The sequence below is a fragment of the Catharus ustulatus genome, chromosome W (genome assembly GCF_009819885.2).
Source record: "Catharus ustulatus isolate bCatUst1 chromosome W, bCatUst1.pri.v2, whole genome shotgun sequence".
Lineage (NCBI taxonomy): Eukaryota > Metazoa > Chordata > Aves > Passeriformes > Turdidae > Catharus > Catharus ustulatus.
The window spans coordinates 5,565,814-5,589,124 of record NC_046261.2 but is presented as its reverse complement, the minus strand read 5'-3'; the positions used below and the strand labels follow the sequence as shown (position 1 = coordinate 5,589,124).

The 23,311-nt window shown below is 46.2% G+C and overlaps 1 protein-coding gene and 1 long non-coding RNA gene across 7 annotated transcripts in view; one reads left to right on the top strand and one right to left on the bottom strand.

The window, feature by feature from the left end:
- LOC117005044 (BDNF/NT-3 growth factors receptor-like) overlaps positions 1–23,311 on the bottom strand; it is a 333,795-nt gene that overhangs the window by 12,002 nt on the left and 298,482 nt on the right. The window lies entirely within an intron of this gene.
- Positions 6,737–12,227, top strand: LOC122149479. Its single transcript, XR_006163146.1, has 2 exons — positions 6,737–6,961; positions 12,142–12,227. It is a non-coding gene; the product is annotated as an uncharacterized LOC122149479 (long non-coding RNA).

Genomic DNA, 23,311 nt, shown 5'->3' with positions numbered 1-23,311 from the left:
TACTTAAACTGAATGTAAATAATAAAAATCTCTCTTCCTTTTCATTCTAGTTTCCAAATAACTCTACTGTTCATAATATGTCAGACTGTGACTGGATCAGATCAATGAATATATCCATTCAAGTACTTTTAAAATAGCCTAACCAAATGAATGTATTGGTTTTGCATACCCTGGTTTTTGGCAGTGGGGGGGTGTGGGGGCTACAGGGGTGGCTTCTCTGAGAAACTGCTAGAAGCTTCTTCTGTGTCCAGCAGAGTCAATCCCTGGTGGCTCCAAAGATGAACGTACTGCCGGCCAAGGCTGGGACAATTACAAATGATGGTAATCATGCCCCACTGGAATTCAATCTTGAGGGATTTGAGCCAGGTGAAGAGAGCCAAGATGCTGAATTTGAGGAGAGCAAACTTTCAGTTGTTTAAGGAATTAGTGGATCAGACCCCCGGGAAACAGCCCTCAGGGATAAAGGAGCAGAAGACACTTGGCAGCTCTTTAAAGTACAGTAGTTTCACGAATACAAGCCGCACGGATTATAAGCCGCACCCCCGGTGCCTCGACAATGTTGCTGTCTTTGTCAATAGATAAGCCGCACCCCGAATATTAGCCGCACTTTCGTTCGTCGCGAGAATCCGTGCGCAGCTTTCACAAATTGGCCAATTAGTAACAGGATCACGGCATAGCGGGGTTTACTGGCTCGGGGCGGGGCCAGGCAGGCTCGGCCCGCTCATGGTTGCCGACGGGGCCGGGTGGCCCAGCTCAGCGCCACGGCTCGGCAGGGCTGGCCGGGTGGTGCTGCCGCCGCCGCCGGGCTCGCTGGCCCCCCTCTCCCGTCAGCACCGCCCCGCGCCGCGTTCGCTCGCCCTGCCGGCAGGGCTGCCGCCGCCGCCGGGCTCGCTGGCCCCCCTCTCCCGTCGGCACTGCCCCGCTGCCGCGTTCGCTCGCCCGGCTGGCAGGGCTGCCGCCGCCGCCGCCGGGCTCGCCGGCCGCCCCGCGCCGCGTTCGCTCGCCTGGCCGGAGGGCTGCCGCCGCCGCCGCCGGGCTCGCCGCCTGCCCCGTGCCGCGTTCGCTCGCACCGCGCCGCGTTTGCTCGCCCGGCCGGCAGGGCTGCCGCTGCCGCCAGGCTCGCTGGCCGCCCCCTCCCGTCTGCACCGCCGCCGCGTTTCCTCGCCCTGGCCGGCACTGCAGGCCCCCGCACCGCCGGGCTCCCCCACGCTGCTGGCCCCGATTCTGCTGGGCTTCCCCCGCTGCCAGGCAGCCCCACCCGTCGGCCTTCCTGCTTCTGCCATGCTCCCCTGCACTGCTAGCCCCAGTTCTCCCGGGCTCCCCCGCCCTGCTGGCCCGGGCTCTGCCGCCCCCCTGCCCCGCCCTGCTGGCTCAGGCTCTGCCGCCCGCCCCCTACACTGCTGGCCCCGCCTCTGCCAGGCTTTCCCACCTCTGCCGGGGCCGGCCGGGCTCCAGCTTGGCTTGGGGCTGCCGCGGGCTCTCACTTCCGTGTTGGCAGCTTTTAGAATTTTGTTAATGTATTAGCCGCCCCGGAATATTGGCCGCACTTCCGGGTTTCCACCAAAATTTTGGTCAAATTGGTGCAGCTTGTATTCGTGAAATTACTGTACAGTAATTTCACGATTATAAGCAGCACCTGATTATAAGCCGCACGTCCGGGTGTCGGCAACTTTTCGTTCTTTGTCCACATATAAGCCGCACCGGATTATAAGCCGCACTTTCGTTCCCAGCGAGGATCCGCGCGCAACAAAGTAGCGAATTAGTAAAGGACTCACGTGATTGCGGGTTTTACTGGCTCAGCTCGGGGCCGGGCGGGCTCAGCCCTGCTCAGGGCTGCCAATGGGGCCAGGTGGCCCAGCTCGGCGCTACGGCTCGGCGGGGCTGCTTGGCTGGCCGTCACTGCCGCCGCCGCTCAGCAGAGCCGCCCGGCCAGCCCCTGCCACCGCCGGGTTCGCTCGCTCCTGCCCGCCGTCTGCACCACTGCCGCCGGACTCCCTCGCCCCAGCCCACCGCCTGCACCGCCGCTGCTGGGCTTGCCGCAGCCCGGCGGTGCCCCACGGTGCCAGCAGGAGCCCACTCCCCCCGCTGTGCAACAGAGTAACCAATTTGTAACAATCATGCAATCGTGGGTTTTACTGGCAGGTGCTCAATTTGCGAGCTCGGCTTGGCCCACGGCTCGCACTTCCGGGTTGGCAAATTTCCGAACTTTGTTCATATATTGGCCGCTCCTGAGTGTAAGCCGCACTTCTGTGTTGGGACCAAAATTTTAGTCAAAATGGTGCGGCTTATAATCGTGAAATTGCTGTAATTTTTCTTTAAGCGCAAGAGCTCTCAATTCTCATGTGTAAGAAGTCAGCCAAAGAAGGCAGCATACCAGCATGGTTCAGTAAAGACCTCTTGCTAAAAGTACAGTGTAAGAAGGAAATGCACAGACAGTTGAAGTAGAAGCCTGTGCTGGTGCATTCCCTCCCTCCCCCAAGCCCCACTACGGTCTGAGAAATGCTCATTAGGCCTAGGCCTTGATGAGCAGCACCTGGACTGAGCACCTCTTGAGCTTATCAGAAGCACTGTCTGCTCCTAGGATCTAGTGCTGGCTAAAGAGCTCCCAATTTTTAAATTTTTTTTTTAATGAACAGCCTTGGAAACATTTTTTTTTGCCTGAATAACAAACCTAGTGAGATAATATTTTTATTCTCAAACTTTCAAAGAAAGTTTTTGATCCAAAGTGTGTCCAGGATGAAAAATTACTGTGACTAAAGCTTACTCTCTTGCAACTCTGTAAACAGCAGTCCAAAGTGAGACCCTTTGAGCTCTCCTGGACTGCAGCAGACTGTGTGACCAACAACCTCCCTCTGAGTGAGGCCTCTCAGAGCCAGTGAACTCTCAAGTTTGCTATACTTGTAGGATTTCCAGAAAATTATGGATTCTGGGCTCATACCCTCACTCCTTGAGGTTCAACCCTTCACCCATTGAGAAGATGCAAATGTATCTGAAGTGAGTATTTCACTACCTTCGAGGAGAATTTTTCGCAGGTACCTTGTGCAGACTCCATATCTGTGTGAATGCAAGTCTGAGTATGCTATAGCAAATGTACCAGAAATGTTGCTCTCCTGGATGTTATAGATAAGTCCTGTAATGGTTGGCTCTCACAATTAAAGGATAAATACTCTGTGTGTATTAAGATAAGTTTTGTGGATGCATATGTTATTGTAATATATCCCCCCTAGCACTCTTCCCCCTTGTATTGTGGTCATGGGATAGCTGGGTAATCAGGGCATTTGGGGAGGGCTGGCTTGACACTACAGCTAACCTCCAATCAAGATGCAAGAAAGTAGTCTCCACCAATGGACGGAAGAGAAGGAGTTAACCGACAAGACTTTGGGAGGGCCTAGGGGCATAAAAGTCAGAGCATCCATTGTGTGGGCGAGCACATGGTAGTTTAGTCCTGTGGTCTCAGCACTGCTCTTTCTCCTTATTCAGTCTTTTGTTGTACTTTTGTTAAGGTTTAATAAACCTTTGAAATTCTAAAAAGTGAGTATAATTTCTCACATGGATTCTTAAGTACTCCAGATTTGTAAGTAAATTACTGTTGTGGTAGAGGAAATCCTATATTAATTTTTTGATAAATTGTTTGACTTAAGTTATAAGTTAAGTTAAATGCTGTTAAGTACTGTTAAGTTTAAAAGCTGTTAATGTTATATTTAAGTGCTGTCAGGTTTAAGTGCTCCTGCATGTTTAGGCTATATTCCTTTTTATCCTTGTGCTTTCTATCCTTATGTGTCCCCCCTCCCCTGCCTCCACATAGATAGCTTTGGGTTTATTTTGGTTTGGATTGATTGACTGGATTTTTGTTTGGTTTTCCTCGGTCTGCCTGGTAATAAGGGTAAAACATAGTTTGTTCATCAAACTTAGTATAAGTTTTTACGCAACCTTAGAAACTTAGTTTCTTTTTTACTAACAAAACTCTGTTTACTAACAAAGCTTAGTTTGTTTGCTAATAAAGTAAAAGCTTTAAGTTGCTTAAACCATATAGCTTTAGAAGTTCATTTTTTTTGCTACTCAGTATAACTAAGGCCCCAAAGCTTATCAAACAGGGAATAGATAGGAATGTAGAGTAATTATCCCTAACCATATATGGTAAAGTTATTTCAAGGTTACCAGGCCAGTGAGACCCAAGATCCAGCCTCCCCCAACCACCTGAAGGAATACTACCTAGCAATAAGACCACGCATGCGAACAAAGAAGCTGAAAGAGATAACAAATCCAGGAAACGAAATCCATATAAAAGAGGCTGGAAGACAAAGAAGCATGTGAATTGCTGGAGAAAAACGGAATTGTAACAGTTTTTCTCAGCAACACCCAGATCTGTTTGCTCACTTGTTATTGCTTGCTCTAATTATAATAAATTATCTTTAATTGACTACTGCCGATTTGCTTCAAAATTTATCACATGCCTTAACCATCTAGTAAGTAGTAGAGCGAACCTTGCAAATGAACTGACATGCTGTCAGTTTTATATTAAACCTGTTTTTACTGATACCTTTGCCAGTGATTTTTAAGCGATCTTAAAACACTCATTCATAACATGTATCCTAGAAAAAAATATAGGACCACTGCCTAGTTGCGTAAGTATGTGATCGAGAAAGTTAAGGCACAGTTGGAGCTGAATATGACAAGGGATAAGAGAAATAATAAGGGCTTCTATAGGTATGTTGAAAAAAAACCAATATTAAAGAAAATGTACGATTACCTGATAAAACAGAAGCATTAGAAAAATCAACATGGAGAAGGCTGAGGTACTCAGCTTTTTTTTTTTTTTTTTTTTTTTTTTGCCTCAGTTTTCAATGCCAATCATCTTTCCAACATTTCTCAAGTCCCTGAATCTCAAAGCAGGTACTGAGAGAAAGAAGTCACTCCCATCCTAAGAGTAGACCAGCTTCAAGACCACTCTAGGAACTGAAATGTACTCAAGTCCATGGGACCTGGCAATATGTATCTCAGGGTCCTGGGGGAATTGACTGATGTAGTTGCTAAGCCACTCTCCATCATATTTGATGTCAGACAAAGTCCACAGTGACTGGAGAAAAGGGGAATATCCCGCTCATTAAAAAAGGGTAAAAAGGTAGACCCTAGGAACTACCAACCCATTAGCCTCATCTTCATGCCTGGTAAGATCATGGAGCAGATCCTCCTGGAAGACATGTGGAAACATGGAACACAGGGGGGTGATTAGAGACAGCCAACAGGGCTTCACCAAGGACTTTGACACAGTCCTCCACAACATTCTTGTCATTAAATCAGAGATATGTATTTGATGGATGGACTGTTAGTTAAATAAGAATGGATGGCCATGTCCAAAGAGTTATAGTCTATGGCAGTACAAACTGGCTTGTACTGGACATCTGAATTGGCCAAATATGGGAAAAACAGTCTGGTGGGACAGACAGCCCTCCAGGGCCCAGGGATAGAACAGAATCAGAAACAGACAAGGATTTGGACCTATGGTTCCTGCCTGGGCTGCAGAGGCTATTAGTCAGAGGAGAGCTTAGAGAGAAACATTAAGGAGGTTATAAAAAGAGTTGTTTAGAACAATAAAGGGCTTTTGATCAAAAGAATCATGCGTGCCTGTGTCTCTCTCTCTCGGGGGGCTCGGGTACACAAAGCAACAAATGGTGCCCCGTGTGAGGAACTAAAGCAACAATAGTCAACAGCTCAATGTACAAGTAGTAGCAATTAGGTTGCAGCATTCTAGCTCCACAGTGGCTTCTAGCTCCTCCTGTTTGTTACCCATGCTGTGTGCATTGGTAGAGGCACTTCATCTGGTATATTGACCATGATATCTTTTTAGAGGAACAACCTTAATTCCTTTGAGGCATTTGACATCTGTTTCCCTGTTGGTGCCCAATACATCTGCATCCCCTGACTCTTCTCTGTTGCTCAGAACTCCATCCCTTTCTCTCCTGAATTTTTTAAAGCTCTCCTTATAATTCTGGCCAGATTCTTGGAAAAGACACTCTTGCCCCACTTAGTCAGGTGAATCCCATCAGCTCCCAATAGGTCTGATTTTTCAAAAGTAAATCTGTGATCATTGTCTTGGGTTACAATACAGGGTGTGATAAAAGATCTATCACCATCTGTTGAGGGTGGGGGCAGCGACCCTTATCTCCACAGGAGATGTTCTGCTGATGGGCCATCCATTGAAGCCAGGCAGGGCATTGTTCTTTATCTTTCACAACTCACCCTTCCTCCAGGGAGGTATCTTCTGCTAATGTCCCATTGAGTCCCACTGTGTGACTGATACCGAAATAACGAGAAAAAGAACTAATGTAGATATAGGAATAGCAGTAGTTATGCTAAGGCTTAAGAAAGCAGCAGTTCACAAGCAGGCCCTGACAAGCAGGCCTGGACAGGCCTGGAATGCACTAAGAATCACAAACTAGTAGAGCATGCAGAACGTAGTGAAGTAATAAATGATAAAGGTTAATGTATAATCAATGATAAAGGGTTCTGGTGGTGGGATGACAAGCAAGGGGGATTAAAGGGGGGTAACCTATAGTTTTGAGTAGACAAGCGTGTAGAATTGATGACTGTTAGAAATAGTATCTACGAGATTTATGTAACTGAATTGTAACTGAATTGTAACTGAATCGTCTTAAAGAATGTGTACCATTGTATGTAAATCACTTTGTAAAAGGATATAAAAACCTGACGAAAAAGGGGACGGTGGGCTCTGACTTTGGACGCTAGTCCTCAGACCCCAGGGCCCTCAATAAAGCACCGCACTAAACAACCTAGTTGTTTCGTGTCTCTCTGTCGGGCAACAGTTTTCTGGCGACCGCGGCAGGACTCCGAGGGCTGCTGGGGCGGTTCGCGTCCTGATCCACTCCACGCCGGCACCGAGTGATTCTCGGGGAGTCATCGGTTCGTGCCCGACCCCGCGCCTGTCGGACAACTGCAGGAGGTAAGCCCGAAGGTGCTTTATTTTTTGTGGTATTGGGTGCCTGCCCGTAAGACGAAGCATCGGCTCCGCTGGGTTGGGCTAAAGACGTCTTGGGTAAAGCCTAGGCGCCGGCTGTAAGACGCAGCGAAAGCTTCGCTGGTCCGGCACTTGTTCCCCCGCGGCGTCGGAGGGTGACAAGTTGGTTGGTTGGTTGGTCTATCCTCCTATTTGCATAGATTTTCTTTCTTTTCCTGTTTTATTCTGTTTGGGAATGATGCCTTTGAAAACGTTTAAAACTCTAGCAAGTTCCGGGATAGAAATCCCGGACGATTCGCCTTTGGGCTGTTTATTACAACATTGGAATGCGGGGAATTTTGGTCAAGAACTAAGTAAAAGGAAATTGATTGATTTTTGTAATAATGTGTGGCCTTTATATGAACCCGATGGTATGCAATGGCCTAGAAATGGTACACTGAATCCTGACATTATTACACCTTTGATGCATTTCTTACAAAGTAATGAAAAATGGGATGAAATACCGTATTTAGACCTCTTTTATTATTTGAAAGACAAACCAGAGTGGCAAAGGGAGTGCGGAATCATGGTTTTGAAAACATTAAAGGTGAATTGTGAAGGATGTAAGGGATGGCAGAAAGAGAAGGAATGCTCGGTTAGGTTTTCGGAACCTGAGGAGGATGTTTCTTTGTTGGTAGCCCCTAGTACCCCTCCAGTGGAGGAACGTGATTTTGAAGAAAGTAGGCCAGAGGTAGAAAGGGAGGGTCGGGAAGCAAAAGTAGAAATCACAGATATACCACGAACCCCCTTAAGTGAAAGAACTCGGAGAGGGCGGTGGGAGGTAGAAAGAAAGAAGAAGGAGGAGGGTGCTCATTTGATGGTCCCACTGCGTGAAGCAGTCGGACCGCAGGGGGAACGGGTCATAGTGAAAGTTCCCTTTTCTCCGAATGATTTGCTAATCTGGAAACAATCAGCGGGGGCGTATCGGGAGGATCCTGAACGGACTGCGCGGGTGGTAAAGATGGTAATTAAGACTCAGAACCCGGACTGGAATGATTTACAAGTTTTGTTAGACACAATAATGGATTCTACTGAAAAGGAAATGGTGTTTAAAGCTATGACAGAGAAAGCACGAGAAATGATTAGGTTACGGCTTGAGGATGGCACAGTAAATGATTTAGTACCTAGGGAAGATCCGGAGTGGGATCCCAACTCGACGGGCGGGTCTCGGAGACTTAAAGCTTATCAGGAATTGTTAACGGAAGGGATACGGAATGGAATACCAAAAACTTTGAATTGGTCTAAGTTGTATTCGGTCAGGCAGGAAAAGAATGAGTCTCCATCAACCTTTTTAGAGCGGCTTAAGGAGACAGCTCGTAGATACACTAATTTAGAAGTTGAAGGAGAGTCGGGAAAATTACAGCTAGCATTAATTTTTATGGGGCAGTCCCAGGAAGATATTAGAAAGAAACTACAGAAATTGGAGGGAGAAGATACTCGGAATTTAGATAAGCTATTGGAAGTTGCGTGGAAGGTATATAATAATAGGGAAAAAGAAACGGCTAGGAAACAGCAGGCTACTATGTTAGCAGTGTTACAGCAAGTGGCTGGAAACAATATGAGAGGAGGGAGCCGAGGACGTGGACTAAGAGGGGGAAGAGGGATAGCAAGGGGGGGGAGGCTGATGGGTACGGGAGGACTTATGGGTCAATTGAATATGGGAAGAGGAAGAATGCAGCTAGGGATAGATCAATGTGCTATATGTAAAAACAGAGGGCACTGGAAAAATGAGTGTCCTCTCAACCAAGGAATGAATTCTGGGGGAGGAATTGTAGCTAGTGGGGATGGAAATCAGGGAATGATGAATAATACAGGTGCTTTCCCGGGAAATCCACAAGGTGTCGCCCAAGCCTTTATGATGAGGAATTATCAAAATTCAAGCTGACTAGATGAGGACCTGAAAGTAGTAATGGAAGTAGATGGGGAACCGTTAGAATTTAGAGTAGATACGGGGGCATCATACTCAGCTGTTAACACTAAGCTAGGACCTTTGAGTGATTCTACTATCCAAGTAGTGGGGGTTACGGGACAAGTTGAGGAACGAACGTTTTTGCGACCATTAGATATAAAATTTGGGGGGAAAGAATTTGACCATCAATTTTTATATATGCCAAATAGCCCAGAATCGCTATTCGGGAGGGATCTATTGTCATTGTTACAGGCAAAGATAATATTTGAAAAGGGTAGAGTAAGATTGGAATTTCCCGAGGAGAATATTGCTAAGTTGTTTGTAATAAAAGAAGTTGAGGCAGCAGAAATACCACAGGAAATAGAGCAAGCTGTAGTACCATGGGTATGGGAAACAGGAGTACCTGGAAAATCAAAAGCGGCACAACCGGTTGTAATAGAACTAAAGGAAGGAGCCTCCCCAGTAAGGGTAAGACAATATCCTTTGAAATTGGAAGCACGGATAGGAATAGCACCCATGATTGAACAATTTCTTAGCTTGGGAATTTTACAGGAATGTGAGTCAGAATTCAATACTCCGATATTCCCAGTCAGAAAGCCAAATGGTAAGTATAGATTAGTTCAAGATTTAAGAGCAATTAATAACATCACTAAAGATATACACCCAGTTGTAGCTAATCCATATACATTGTTGACAGCTGTGTCGGAAAAGTTTAAGTGGTTCACAGTGATTGATTTGAAAGATGCATTTTTCTGTATCCCCTTGGCACTTGAAAGTAGGAAATACTTTGCCTTTGAGTGGGAGAACCCAGACACAGGACGCAAGAAGCAGCTCACCTGGACGCGTCTACCACAAGGATTCAAAAACTCACCAACTATTTTTGGAAATCAATTGGCTCGAGAGTTAGAAGAATGGAAGACGACTCAGGTAAAAGAACCACCTTTCTTATTTGCTCTCCTACAATATGTTGATGACATCTTTATAGCTTCCACAGAAAAGGATGTTTGCCTCAGACTCACTATTGGATTACTTAATATGCTGGGACAAGCTGGATACCGAGTATCGAAAGAAAAAGCTCAGCTGGTAAGAACTCAGGTAATTTACCTAGGCTGCGAAATTTCACAAGGGGTGCGAAAGTTAGGAGTTAATCGAATACAAGCAATTTGCACCATACCCACACCACGAAATCCGCAAGAGTTAAGATCCTTTTTGGGCATGGTAGGGTGGTGCCGCTTGTGGATCCCGGAATTTGGACTAAAAGCAAAACCCCTGTATGAGGCAGCCAAAAGCCCTGTGTTTCAGTGGGGACAAACGCAAGAAAAGGCATTCCAGAGTTTGAAACAAGCCTTAAAGGAAGCCCCAGCACTAGGATTGCCAGATCTTACAAAACCTTTTCAACTATATGTAAATGAGAGACAGAGACTGGCAATAGGGGTTCTCACCCAAAAACTGGGTTCATGGAAGCGCCCGGTAGGGTACTTCTCAAAACAGCTAGACACTGTAAGCGCCGGATGGCCTGGTTGTCTTAGAGCTGTGGCAGCAACAGTGCTCCTAATTCGGGAAGCCAGAAAATTGACTCTGGGAAAAAGGATGGAAGTATTTGTTCCCCACATGGTCATTGCAGTTTTGGAACAAAAAGGGGGGCATTGGCTCTCGTCAAGCCGCATGTTACAATACCAGGCACTTCTCCGAGAACAGGATGACATTGAATTAAAAACAACTAATCATCTTAATCCAGCAGAATTTCTTAGGAGCAGCAGCCAGGGAGAAGGAGGCGAATTGACGCACGATTGCGTGGAAATCATTGAACAGGTGTATGCCAGCCGGAAAGACCTGAAAGATGAGCCTTTGGAAAATCCGGAATGGGAACTGTTTACAGATGGATCCAGCTTTGTGGAAAACGGAACCAGGTATGCGGGATACGCAGTAGTGACTTTGACACAAATAATAGAAGCTCGAGCCTTAACCCCGGGAACTTCAGCCCAGAAGGCCGAGATACAAGCTCTGGTAAGAGCCTTAGAATTGAGTCAAGGGAAAAGAGTAAATATTTGGACTGATTCAAAATATGCCTTTGGAGTAGTACATGTACATGGAGCTCTGTGGAAAGAAAGAGGACTGTTAAATTCTCAAGGATCAGAAATTAAGCACAAAGAACAAATATTAGCACTATTGGAAGCAGTGCATAAACCTCAGGCAGTAGCAGTGATGCATGTAAGAGGACATCAAAACGAAGAAGGAAAGGCGTTCCAAGGAAACCAGTTGGCTGACAGAGTTGCCAAACAGGTTGCCCGAGAGGTATGGACACAGTTAGCTTTATTACCAGCACGATTTAACCCTGCCACTTCCTTTCTTGAGCAGAAACCATGCTATACACATGAAGATGAGAAACTTGCTCAATTTCTCCAGGCCCAGAAGAATGAAAAAGGATGGTATGTCACAGCTGTAGGTCAAGTTGTGTTGCCAACAAAGGTAATGAAAACAATTTTAGAAATCGAACATAACAAGTGCCATTGGGGGGCAGACGCATTAGTACAATTCTTAAAACATGAGGTGATTTCCAACCAGATGTTAACAATGGCAAAACGGATTAATGCCACGTGTCCAGTCTGTATTAAAAACAATCCAGTGACACGAAGGCAAATACAACTAGGAAAGCTACGAGTAGGGCCGCAACCAGGAGACTATTGGCAAATAGATTTCTCAGAGCTACCAAAAGCACAAGGGTACCGTTATTTACTGGTGTATGTGTGTACCTTTTCAGGGTGGCCGGAAGCTTTCCCATGCAGGACTAACCAGGCAAAGGAAGTAATTAAAACCTTACTACGAGAGATTATTCCTAGATTTGGGATCCCATTAGGAATGTCCTCAGATAGGGGACCTCACTTTGTAGCTGGAGTAGTCCAAGAGGTAGCCAGAGTATTAGGGATAGCTTGGGATCTCCATACGCCCTGGAGACCACAATCTAGCGGCCAGGTAGAACGGATGAATCAGACATTAAAAGGGCAGATTAAGAAAATTTGTCAGGAAGCGAAGATACAGTGGCCTCAGGCACTACCTTTAGCCTTGCTAAGAATCAGGATTAAACCCAGAGAAAGGATAGGAGTAAGTCCATACGAAATTTTGTATGGCAAGCCATATCATGCTGCAACCTACAAAGGGGACCCTCACTTAGTAGGAGATCAAGTATTGCTAAGTTACGTTTTGTCTCTAAATAAAGTCCTTACAGCGCTGCGAGGAGCATTGCAGTGGAACCGGCCTCTGCCCTTGGAAAATCCTGTCCATGACATCCAGCCAGGAGATCAAGTATATGTGAAGAACTGGAATACGGAACCCTTGAGAGAAGTATGGGACGGTCCTCACCAGGTGATCATGACTACCTACACGGCAGTGAAAGTCCAAGGGATCGAGAATTGGATTCACTACACTCGAATCAAGAAGGTCCCGTCAAGATGGGAAGTACAGCCTCTGTCAGCAACAAAGATGGTGTTCAGGGCAAGGCCTTAGTTCTTTTAACATTAGTCTGCATAATGCAGGTGGGAGAAGCGTTTGTTAAAATCATAGTTCCGGAGCCAGATGTAATAGTGCCAGAAGGTGCGGAAGTAAATTTAACCTGTCTGTTTTCTAGCAACCAGAGAGCTGGATTAAAAGAAGTAAATGCAGCTTGGAGACAAATCACCACAGACGAAGTATTTACAGAAGGGATCGTGACACTTTGGGATATGGAACAGCAAAGAGGTAGCACCACATTGATGATATCTTATATGCAAGCTGATCAGGTAGGACAATTCTCATGTGTTGTGTGGATTAGAGAAAGCTTTGACTATGGAAAAATAAATGTAAATATTCTAAAAAGGAATAGGAGAGCACGACAGGTGACAGAAGTTGGAAAAACACAACAAGAATTGGGACAAGAAAACTTAATAGTGGGATTAGTTAGAGATTTTGGGCAAGTACAAAATGCTACGTCCATCACTGCATGTTTACCTTTACCTAAAGCGGCAGGAGAACCAATACCATGGGGAATAATTCCCATGCCTGAACCACCTGTGAATAAGAGCACCCAGGAAAAATGTATTCCAGTGAGCAGGACAATTATGAAAAAGCAACAAGTAATCATAGGAAGGGAAACTTTACCTCTCCCACTAACATGGGAGGAGTGCAGGAAGAGACCTAATTATGATGGATGGACTCCATTAACGGGAGTATTAGCAAATGTCTGGCTCACTAGAGGGAAAGGACGATGTTCAATAGCAAAGAAAGGAGAAAGGTCGGTGCCCACCCAAGTGATGGAATTTAGTTGCCAGAATGTTACAAGTCAATCTACATCCTGGGAAGAGTGGAAAACGATTTGGGGTCCCAGCTTGTTAGAATCTTACAGCTACATAGGACCAGTACATTGGTGTATTGAATGGTCAGGCCAAAGGGAACAAAAACATTTAAGAATGTTAGGGACCGAAGTAGTAAGACGGGATCGAATGACCCCCACACCTAGCTGGAATTGTAGCAAAATCATCACATGTGATACCCCTGAATCCCAAATTGGTTTAGTGCCAGTCCGGATACTACTAAAATGGGGCTGTGAATGTCAAAGATATAATCATACAATAACAAGTGAAATAAAGGGGGCTTGGAAAGATTGTCAGACAACTACCGTCAGGAGTCCAGGGCATTCGGTGTGGGTAATGGGGCACGGACAATGGACTACCCATATGCCCATTAACGGCCCAGTCACGCAGATTACGTTAGGGGTCCCTACGCTCTGCCCTCTCTGGAAACAGTCTAAATTAACACAAAGAGAGATACAGTCACGAACAAAGAGAGAAACAAATGAGGTGGCAGAAGAACTAGAACTGGGAGATGAAGATGAGTGGCATGAACCCTCATCAGGAGTTAAATTTGGATGGGTACTGGAATCCCTGTTTGCACCAATTTCTACATATAGAAACCGGGAGATGCTGTACAAATTATTGGGACAAACTGAGAGGTTAGCCGCAGTTACAAAGAAAGGATTTAGGGATCTAAACTTACAGTTGCAAGCAACAACAAGAATGACAGTCCAAAATAGGATGGCATTAGATATGCTCTTATTAAAAGAACACGGAGTCTGTGGATACCTCCAAGGAAAGGTTGATCATTGCTGTGTACATATCCCAAATGTCACAGAAGAAGTAGAAAAGGACATAAGTCAATTGAAACAAATCGAAACAAAAGTGCATGAAGTCCAGGAGGAAGCTGAACATAATTGGGTAGGAGCACTATTTAGCTCCCTAGGAATCCAGGTCTCTGGTTGGATATCATCAATTGTACAATATGTAATAATGATTGTGTTAATTATTGTAGTCTGCACTGATTATGTACAGATGTCTTTTAGGAATGATTGCCAGAGAAGGAACTCATACTCGACGTGTCATGAGAGCACTAACCCGGAAAGAAGTAATCCTACCAAGTCAAAGAGAAGACCCACCATCCTACTTAGAAACCATTACTTGAAGAATTGAGCATCCTTGCAGAAAATCTGAAGAATGCTCAAAAGGGGGGAGTTGATACCGAAATAACGAGAAAAAGAACTAATGTAGATATAGGAATAGCAGTAGTTATGCTAAGGCTTAGAAAGCAGCAGTTCACAAGCAGGCCCTGACAGGCAGGCCTGGACAGGCCTGGAATGCTACTAAGAATCACAAACTAGTAGAGCATGCAGAACATAGTGAAGTAATAGATGATAAAGGTTAATGTATAATCAATGATAAAGGGTTCTGGTGGTGGGATGACAGGCAAGGGGGATTAAAGGGGGGTGATCTATAGTTTAGAGTAGACAAGCGTGTGGAATTAATGACTTTTAGAAATAATATCTACGAGATTTATGTAACTGAAATATAACTGAATTGTAACTGAATCGTCTTAAAGAATGTGTACCATTGTATGTAAATCACTTTGTAAAAGGATATAAAAACCTGACGAAAAAGGGGACGGTTGGGCTCTGACTTTGGATGCTAGTCCTCAGACCCCAGGGCCCTCAATAAAGCACCGCACTAAACAACCTAGTTGTTTCGTGTCTCTCTGTCGGGCAACATGACTGATAAAATTACTTCATCCCAGTGGAAGTTACTCCAGCCAGGAGGAAGGGCCCAACATTTCTTACCAAGATAAAACAGAGGTGTGGGGGACACCAGGCTAGCCCCTTCTCCACTGGACTCCAGAGGGAAGCTGGATTTTCTCCACATCACCACTAGACCTCCGGAAGGAAACTACACCTTCTACACGACCACTGCTTCAACTGAACCACATCTGTCACTACAAAAGGACTACAGCCACCATTTAATCGAACTGCTGCCAACACCCTGCCTGACGGGGTGTCAGGTTGTACTCTGGCTTTGTCAGGGCTTGGGGTCTGTTTCTTTGTAGTATTGTATTTCTATTTTAATTTCCCTAGTAAAGAACTGTTATTCCTAATTCCCATATCTTTGCCTGAGAGCCGTTTGATTTCAAAGTTATAATAATTTGGAAGGAGGGGGTTTACATTCACCATTTCAAAGAGAGGCTGCTGTCTTTCTTAGCAGACACCTGTCCTCCAAACTAGGACAGATTTTGGCGCCCAACGTGGGGCTCGAGGGCATCAAGGGATAAAAGGAATAACAGTTCTTAAGTTATCTATTTTTTTTGTGTGCTGATACAGAAACCTCATTAGGTGGCAATATGTTGTCTAGTTTACCCTGGTTTGGGTGGCACGTAGTTGTGGCTGAATTTCTCCCATTTGCAGGCCCTTATCTCAACACGGGCCCTATAACTAAGGCTACTGTGGCTGTTATCCAGTTTGCTTTATGGGTTAACAAGGTGAGGGATTCATGGATTTTTACCTTCCTTTGGAAGGCGGGTACATGGATTCAGGGCTATCACACACTCACTGTATATTTCTGGGGTTACTCTAATAATGGTACTTACTGTGAGGGAATGACACCAGGGGAAATTTTCTCCCAACCCTTCACCCAGATTTTTGGGTCTACCCCATCACTTTTTAAAGGGTTGAAATCTCCTCTAAATGCTAATGACATTATACAATGGCTGGTGTTACTGATAGGCTTGTCCTATTTAACATTTTGAGATAAGGGGGGATTGAGCGGGATAACAATCCTGATACCTACTCCAGGAAACAGAGATGGTGCTGCAGACATTGACCCTGCCCCACAGCCCGCCTCAGAAAGTAGCCACCCGGAGTGGGTGGGGGTTCTAATGAAGCAAATGAGTAAGATGAGCCAGATGATGGAGAAGTACCTTTCCCCAGCTAGTGAGAAACCCTCCCCCTGCCCTAAAAAGGGAGAACCCAATGATGCTGCAGTGGAATCTACTAACGTTACATCTGTCCAGCTTCCAAGTAAACTACAGGGGCACTCACAGCCAGCATCAGTCGCCCCTGTGGAAACTAGAAAGTCTAAGACAAAAAAAAAGCACCTAGACAATAAGGATAATAAAGGAGGGCCCTCACAACCAGCAGGGGAACCAGAGGTTGAGATCGTCACTGAGTCCCTGTCGTATGAAAGTCTCCGTAATCTGCGAAAAGACATTGTACGACGGGGCCAGGAGGCTTTTACAACTTGGTTACTTCGGGTCTGGGACCTTATGGGTGCAGGTGTGCAACTGGATGGTACTGAAGCAAGGAATTTGGGACCTTTGACCCAGGACTCAGGTGTAGATCAGGTATTTGTAAGAGAGACAGTCCCCCTTTCCCTCTGGGAGCAGCCTTTAATGAGTGTGAGAGAGAGGTTCGTCCACAGGGAAAGAATGCAGGAGTATCACCATAGAATACGCTGGAAGACCCTTGAAGAAGGGATCCAACAGCTGAGGGAAGTGACAGTATTGGAGGTACTCTTTGGGAGGGGTGGACAGCATGACAATGACCCTGACAAGGTCAGGTGCACAGGGCAGATGCTGTGGAACCTGGCAAACCTGGGGCCATCTCAATACACCACCTTCATTGCAACAATTAATGCCGACAACAACCAAGAGACAGTGGGATCTGTTACTAGCAAGCTCAGAAATTTTGAGAGAATGGTCAATGGCCCAATGCAGGCTCATGTCTCTGCTGTGGTTAAAGGACTCAAAGAGGAGATGAGGGAAATAAGGGAAGAGGTAAGGAAGGTCAATGCAGCACCAGTGCGAGTCACAGGCCCCAAAGTCAGAGCCCAACACCCCCCAGCTTAGGAGAGAGGGTACACCCTACGAGCTGATCTGTGGTTCTTTTTGCGTGACCATGGGGAGGACATGGGAAAATGGGATGGGAAACCCACTTCTGTCTTGGCAGCACAAGTGCGTCAACTCAGGGAGGGAAACACTAAGCAAGGAAGGTCTACTAAAGTGAAGGTAGCCTCAACCTCTCATAATCAAGGTGCAGGGTATTACAGAAGAGATGATAATCTGTCAGACCCACTTGAAGGAACCTCCACTATGTATGCCCAGGAAGGAAATAATAACCAGTGCTAGAGGGGCCCTGCCTCTAACCAGGGAGAGGCATGAGATAACAGGGTCTATTGGACGGTGTGGATCCGATGACCTGGCACATCAGAACCACAAAAACACAGGGCGTTAGTTGATACTGGTTCACAGTGTACTCTGATACAATCAGGATATGTGGGGGAAGAACCTGTTTCCATTGTTGGGGTGACGGGAGGATCACAGGAATTGACTTTGCTGGAGGCTGAGGTGAACTTGACTGGGAAGGGGTGGCAGAAACATCCAGTTGTGACTGGCCCAGAGGCACCGCGCATTTTAGGCATAGACTTCGTCCAAAGCAGCTATTACAAAGACCCAAAGGGATACAGATGGGCTTTTGGAATAACTGTTGTAGCGGTAGAGGGCATTAAGCAGTTGAACACCTTGCCTGGACTGTCAGAAAACCCATCTGCAGTGGGACTCCTGAAGGTGGAAGAGCAATGAGTGCCAGTTGCCACCTCAACAGTGTACCGCCGGCAGTACCGGACGAATCGAGATGCCGTGAACCCCATCCACAAGATGATCCGTGAACTGGAGAGCCAAGGGGTGGTCAGCAAAACCCACTCACCCTTCAACAGCCCCATCTGGCCCATGCAAAAGTCTGATGGAGAATGGAGATTGACTGTGGACTATTGTGCGTTGAACGAAGTGACTCCACCGCTGAGCGCTACCGTGCCGTGTTGTAACCCTATACCCTGCTACTTTAAGAATGGTATGTCCCTTTAACCCTGTAACCCCTGCAAGACTGATGGACTGACCTCTGTGACGGGATTGCAAGAAGCCAAGAATATCCCCTCCCCCTTTCCTGACCCATAGAAAAACCTGAACCCCTCTTTGCTCTTCATTTTTTTCTCTTGCTCTCCTTCTCTCTCGCTCTGCCCTCATGAAAGCCTAAGAATTAAACCATCCCTGAGATAAAGAGCCTCTGATATCTCATCTGTTCTACATGATACGACCCCAGGCCAGCTCTGCAGGATATTTGAGGAGCGGGGCGAGGCCGGGTGTGGTATCAGCTGGCACCCGAACGTAGCTTTTTTATTAAAATCCATGTGAGAGGCTGTGACCCTTAAAGGGTTAAGAAGCCGACGGGTAAGCCAACTACCCTGCGGGCAAAACCTACTTTTGTAGCAGGTTTAGCTTATGGGGACGAGGTCGGTAACTCATCGGGCCCGAGGTGAGCGACCTCAGAATAGACAGGTTGCAAAGCACAGCCTTCCAGCTCCTTGGCACTCGCAGAGACTCGTAAGTAAGTTCCCTCCGTGGGGGGAGGGTTCGGAGGGTGTTTCTGTGTTAACGGAGTGCCGGGGACAGGCTAGGCACAGCGTCCGCCCTGGGGGGGAATCTGTGCACGGCTGGAGATGCTGGTGGGGGTGGTGGTGGCAACCTAGAAGCCGTTTTCTGCCGTGTGTGGAGTAACACGCCAGCCAGCCGGTTTCAAACACAGGTGCCACTCTCTGCAGCCAGCCAGTCTCCGTGGTGGGAGGGATCAGAAGCCGGCAGCTGTTTCCTCTCCTTTTCAGTGTCATCTTACTGTGTTTTAACTGTGCATTGTAGTGAGATTTTAGAGTTACTTGCTGTGGAAAAAAATTCAAAAATGGGCTCGCAGCAATCTAGTTTAAAACAGAGCGTGACTTCACAGCTTAAAGAACTTCTAAGAATTGCACATGTGAATATTACTAACAAAAAACTAGAACGGTTGGCTAAGTGGCTGTCTGTGGAAAGATCAGATCTTAATTTGGAAGATATGAATTCGGTTTTATTTTGGAATGAAATTGGAGATTTATTAACTTTAAAAGTCAAAAATGGAGATGAAAAAGCCTCAATATTCCTCCCAATATTTTTGCAAATTAGAAAACCTTTACTTCAAACAGAAAATAACAGCCAGTCACAGCAAACTACCTCAGAGTTCACCAGTTCTTCTATCTGTCCCTCTTCATCTAATAGTTCTGATCCCCCTGTCCCTCTGACTCAGGCTATCAGCCACGTGTCTCGTACTGCTGAGGCCAAATGCAAACCCCAACATGGCTCCAGCCATGTGGCATTTAACGCTTCTTCTTCCCATAATACCCCTTATCCCCTGGTAGCACCCTTAAACCCCTCTCTAAAGCCATCCTGGCCCCTGGGTTTTCAGGGCTACTCCCCCCCAGTTCAGGTCTCACAACCCATTCCTCCAAGCTATCAGGCCAGCACAGAGGGGGAGGAGGGCGGTGGCTCTACAGGTTCTACACGACCTCCCTCTGAGATACAGGCCTCTGCACCTCCCATTCCTCAGGACACTGTCTCTGCAGAGGGACAGAATCAACAGATAACACAGCCCAGAGAAGAGGGAGGGGCAGTGCCTATCCCTAAAACTTCTAATCTGCAAACTCAGATTCCGTCTGTGGCTCCTGTCATTTATATGGGTAGGAGAAATGGCAGAAGAACATATCAACCACTAACATATCAAGATAAAAAGGAAATTTGTAAGGTTCAAAGAGAATTTGGTAGACACAGTGAAATGTTTAAAGGATTTTTAAAAGTAACATTTAGTTCTAATGAGATGGTACCCAATGATATTAAGGATTTATTCAGATGTTTATTATCCCCTTCCGAATTTGATTTATGGGAAAGCATTTGGAAAAGATCATTAAGAGTGCTTTTGCAGGAACTTCAACAAAGCCCAGAAAGTGCAAAAGATGAGGATAATAATGATATTACACAGGAACACATCACAGGTGAAGGGGAATATCAATCCCCTGATAAACAGGCACACTTATTAACTAGGTTTCTTTTGGATAAGATATGCCTAGCAACAGAAAAAACCTTCAATCAATTACCTACTGTTGAAGTTACAGGTAGTTATGTTAATATTAAACAGTTTCCTTCAGAAAATTTCTTGCAGTTTCTGGATGGCCTCCGCACACAGGTGGAGAGACAAATATCGGACCCAAGGGTGCAGGCTGAGATAATAAAGGAGATGGCTCAGAGAAACGCGAATGAATCCTGTCGCAGGGTCATTCTTAGTCTTCCCCTCGAGCCACCACCTAGCTTAGCACAGATGATAGAAGCCTGCACCAGAAAAGCAGAACTGTTCAGTGCACCAGAGAGGAATCCAGGACCAGCACAATCAAGGTCTGCAGCAGCTGTGACACCAGGACCAAGGAAGCAACCGGTACCACCGCAACAGCTGCAGCATATCACCTGCTTCCAGTGCAAGAAAACAGGACACTATGCAACCAGAAACAGAAGGTCAACAAACAAAAAAACTAGGTGTACAGCGCGTACCCGCCATAAATATCATAACGCGCAAAGATATAAATAGAGCGGGTTCCACACGGGAAAAAACCTATCTCTTTAAAACTAAGGGGGAGGACAGGACAAATGGTATGGGGATTAAAGATAGCATAATTGTTAAATATTCAATCAGTAAGGGTTGGATGCCTTTTGGTTGTCTCAAGACTACTAAAGGTGTTTATTTTATGTCAACAGAGTGGACAGCGATTACAGTGGACCTGTCTAGCAATTCACTGGACCTGACGTTGTTGCATTTGGAACTGCGTTGTGAGTATTTAGTTATGGGGGACACAGCACACACACCCTTGGAGATGGAGTTACTTCCCATATCCAAGAAGGAAAATGTTTCAGGTTTCGTTCTCTTAGCACACTGCTCTCAACCACCTTATTACCTGAACGAGGGGCAAATCCTCGCCCAGGCCATTCCTGTTCCAAAGGAAATCACAGCAGAAGGAAAATCACCTGAAGTCTATTGGGCAGAGGTGGTGGGTGAGGAAAAACCCTCTCTGGCATGCAATCTGACCCATGGTTCAGACCATCTCCATGTGGAGGGGGTGCTGGATACAGGGGCAGATGTGACGATCATACCCGAAAGGATGTGGCCGTCACAATGGGAATTGCAACCCGTGATAGGAAAAATCCAAGGTATAGGAGGAATCAAATTGGCAAAAATATCAAAAAGCATCGTGCAAATTGAGGGGCCGGATGGAAAAATAGCTAGTGCCCGTCCATTTGTTACAGACTATAAGTGCCCCCTGTGGGGAAGAGATACCATGTCCCAGTGGGGAATGAAAATGGTGATCCCCAAAAGTTCCCAGGATTTTTAAAGGCGGCCATTGAGGAGCGCCCTGCCCACAAATTGACATGGTTAGATGATTCTCCAATCTGGACAGCTCAGTGGTCGATGAGTAAAGAAAAACTTAAGGCGCTGGAGGAGCTTGTAGCAGAGCAATTGGCAAAAGGACACATAGAAGAAACTACAAGCCCTTGGAATTCCCCGGTGTTTGTAATTAAGAAACCAGGGAAGGACAAATGGAGATTGTTACATGATCTCCGGGAAATAAACAAAATTATAGCAGACATGGGATCACTTCAACCAGGGATGCCCTCTCCAACGATGCTTCCTCAAAATTGGAAATTGGCAGTTTTAGATATTAAGGACTGTTTCTTTCAAATCCCTTTACACCCAGCAGATGCTCCATGGTTTGCCTTCTCTGTTCCTACTATCAACAGAGAAGCCCCAATGAAGCGCTACCACTGGAAGGTGCTCCCTCAAGGGATGATGTGTAGTCCTTTCATATGCCAGTGGTATGCGGCCTCATTGCTGTGCCCAGTGCGTGCTCAGAGAAAGGAAGCTATCATCCTACATTATGTAGATGATTTGCTTGTGTGTGCCCCCGATGACTCTATACTCCAACACACGCTTGACCTAGTGGTTAAGGTTTTAACCTCTGCTGGATTTCAATTGCAGGATGATAAAGTCCAAAGGATGCCACCTTGGAAGTACCTGGGCTTGGAAATCACTGCAAGGACCATTGTTCCTCAAAAATTGGACATTAATTGTAATCCAAAGACATTAGCAGATCTCCATTCCTTGGATGGGTCTTTGAATTGGGTTAGGCTCTGGCTAGGCCTCACTAATGAGGACCTAGAGTCCCTTTTCAATTTATTGAAGGGGGAAAGAGAGCTGGTTTCTCCCAGGGAACTGACCCCAGAGGCAAAAGATGCAATCGAAAAGGTACAGAAAGCTTTAGCCGAGAGGCAGGCTCATCGCTACAAACCTGAACTGCCTTTCAAATTCATAATTCTGGGAAAACTACCACACTTACACGGTTTGATATTCCAGTGGATCGAGGGGCAGAGAGATTCGCTCTTAATCATAGAGTGGGTCTTCCTCTCCCACCAAAGATCCAAAACCATCACAAAGCCACAAGAACTCATAGCTCAACTGATTCGTAAGGCAAGGATGAGACTGTATGAGCTGGCAGGTTGTGACTTTACATGTATTCACCTTCCAGTCAAACTCTGAGGAGGGAAGGAACTCTCCTGAGAGGCTGACAAAGGAGATGTTCGAGCACTTGCTCCAGAGCAATGCCAGTCTCCAGTTGTCTCTGGACAGCTACAGTGGACAAATATCAGTCCATGCCCCATCTCACAAGCTGTTCAATGAGGAATTCCACCTCATTCCTCATGAGGAGTCAGAGACCACTCAAAGCTCTCACAGTGTTCACAGACACTTCTGGGGCTTCCCACAAGTCGGTGATGACTTGGAGAAATCCTCAGACTCAGCATTGGGAAGCTGATGTTGAGTTTGTGGAGGGATCGCCTCAGGTAACTGAACTGGCTGCAGTGGTAAGAGCTTTTGAGAAGTTCTCAGAGCCAATCAACTTGGTAACAGACTCAGCTTATGTAGCGGGAGTAGTGTCCAGGGTGGAGCAGGCAGTGCTCAAGGAGGTTGACAATGAGCAGCTTTTCAGGTTGCTGTCAAAACTAATCTATCTAATTTCTCATAGAGAACATCCGTTCTATGTGATGCATGTGAGGTCACACACCGATTTGCCAGGTGAGATCGCAGAAGGGAATCGTCAGGCAGACTCCCTTGCCACCCCAGCTGAACAAGCACGCCTCCC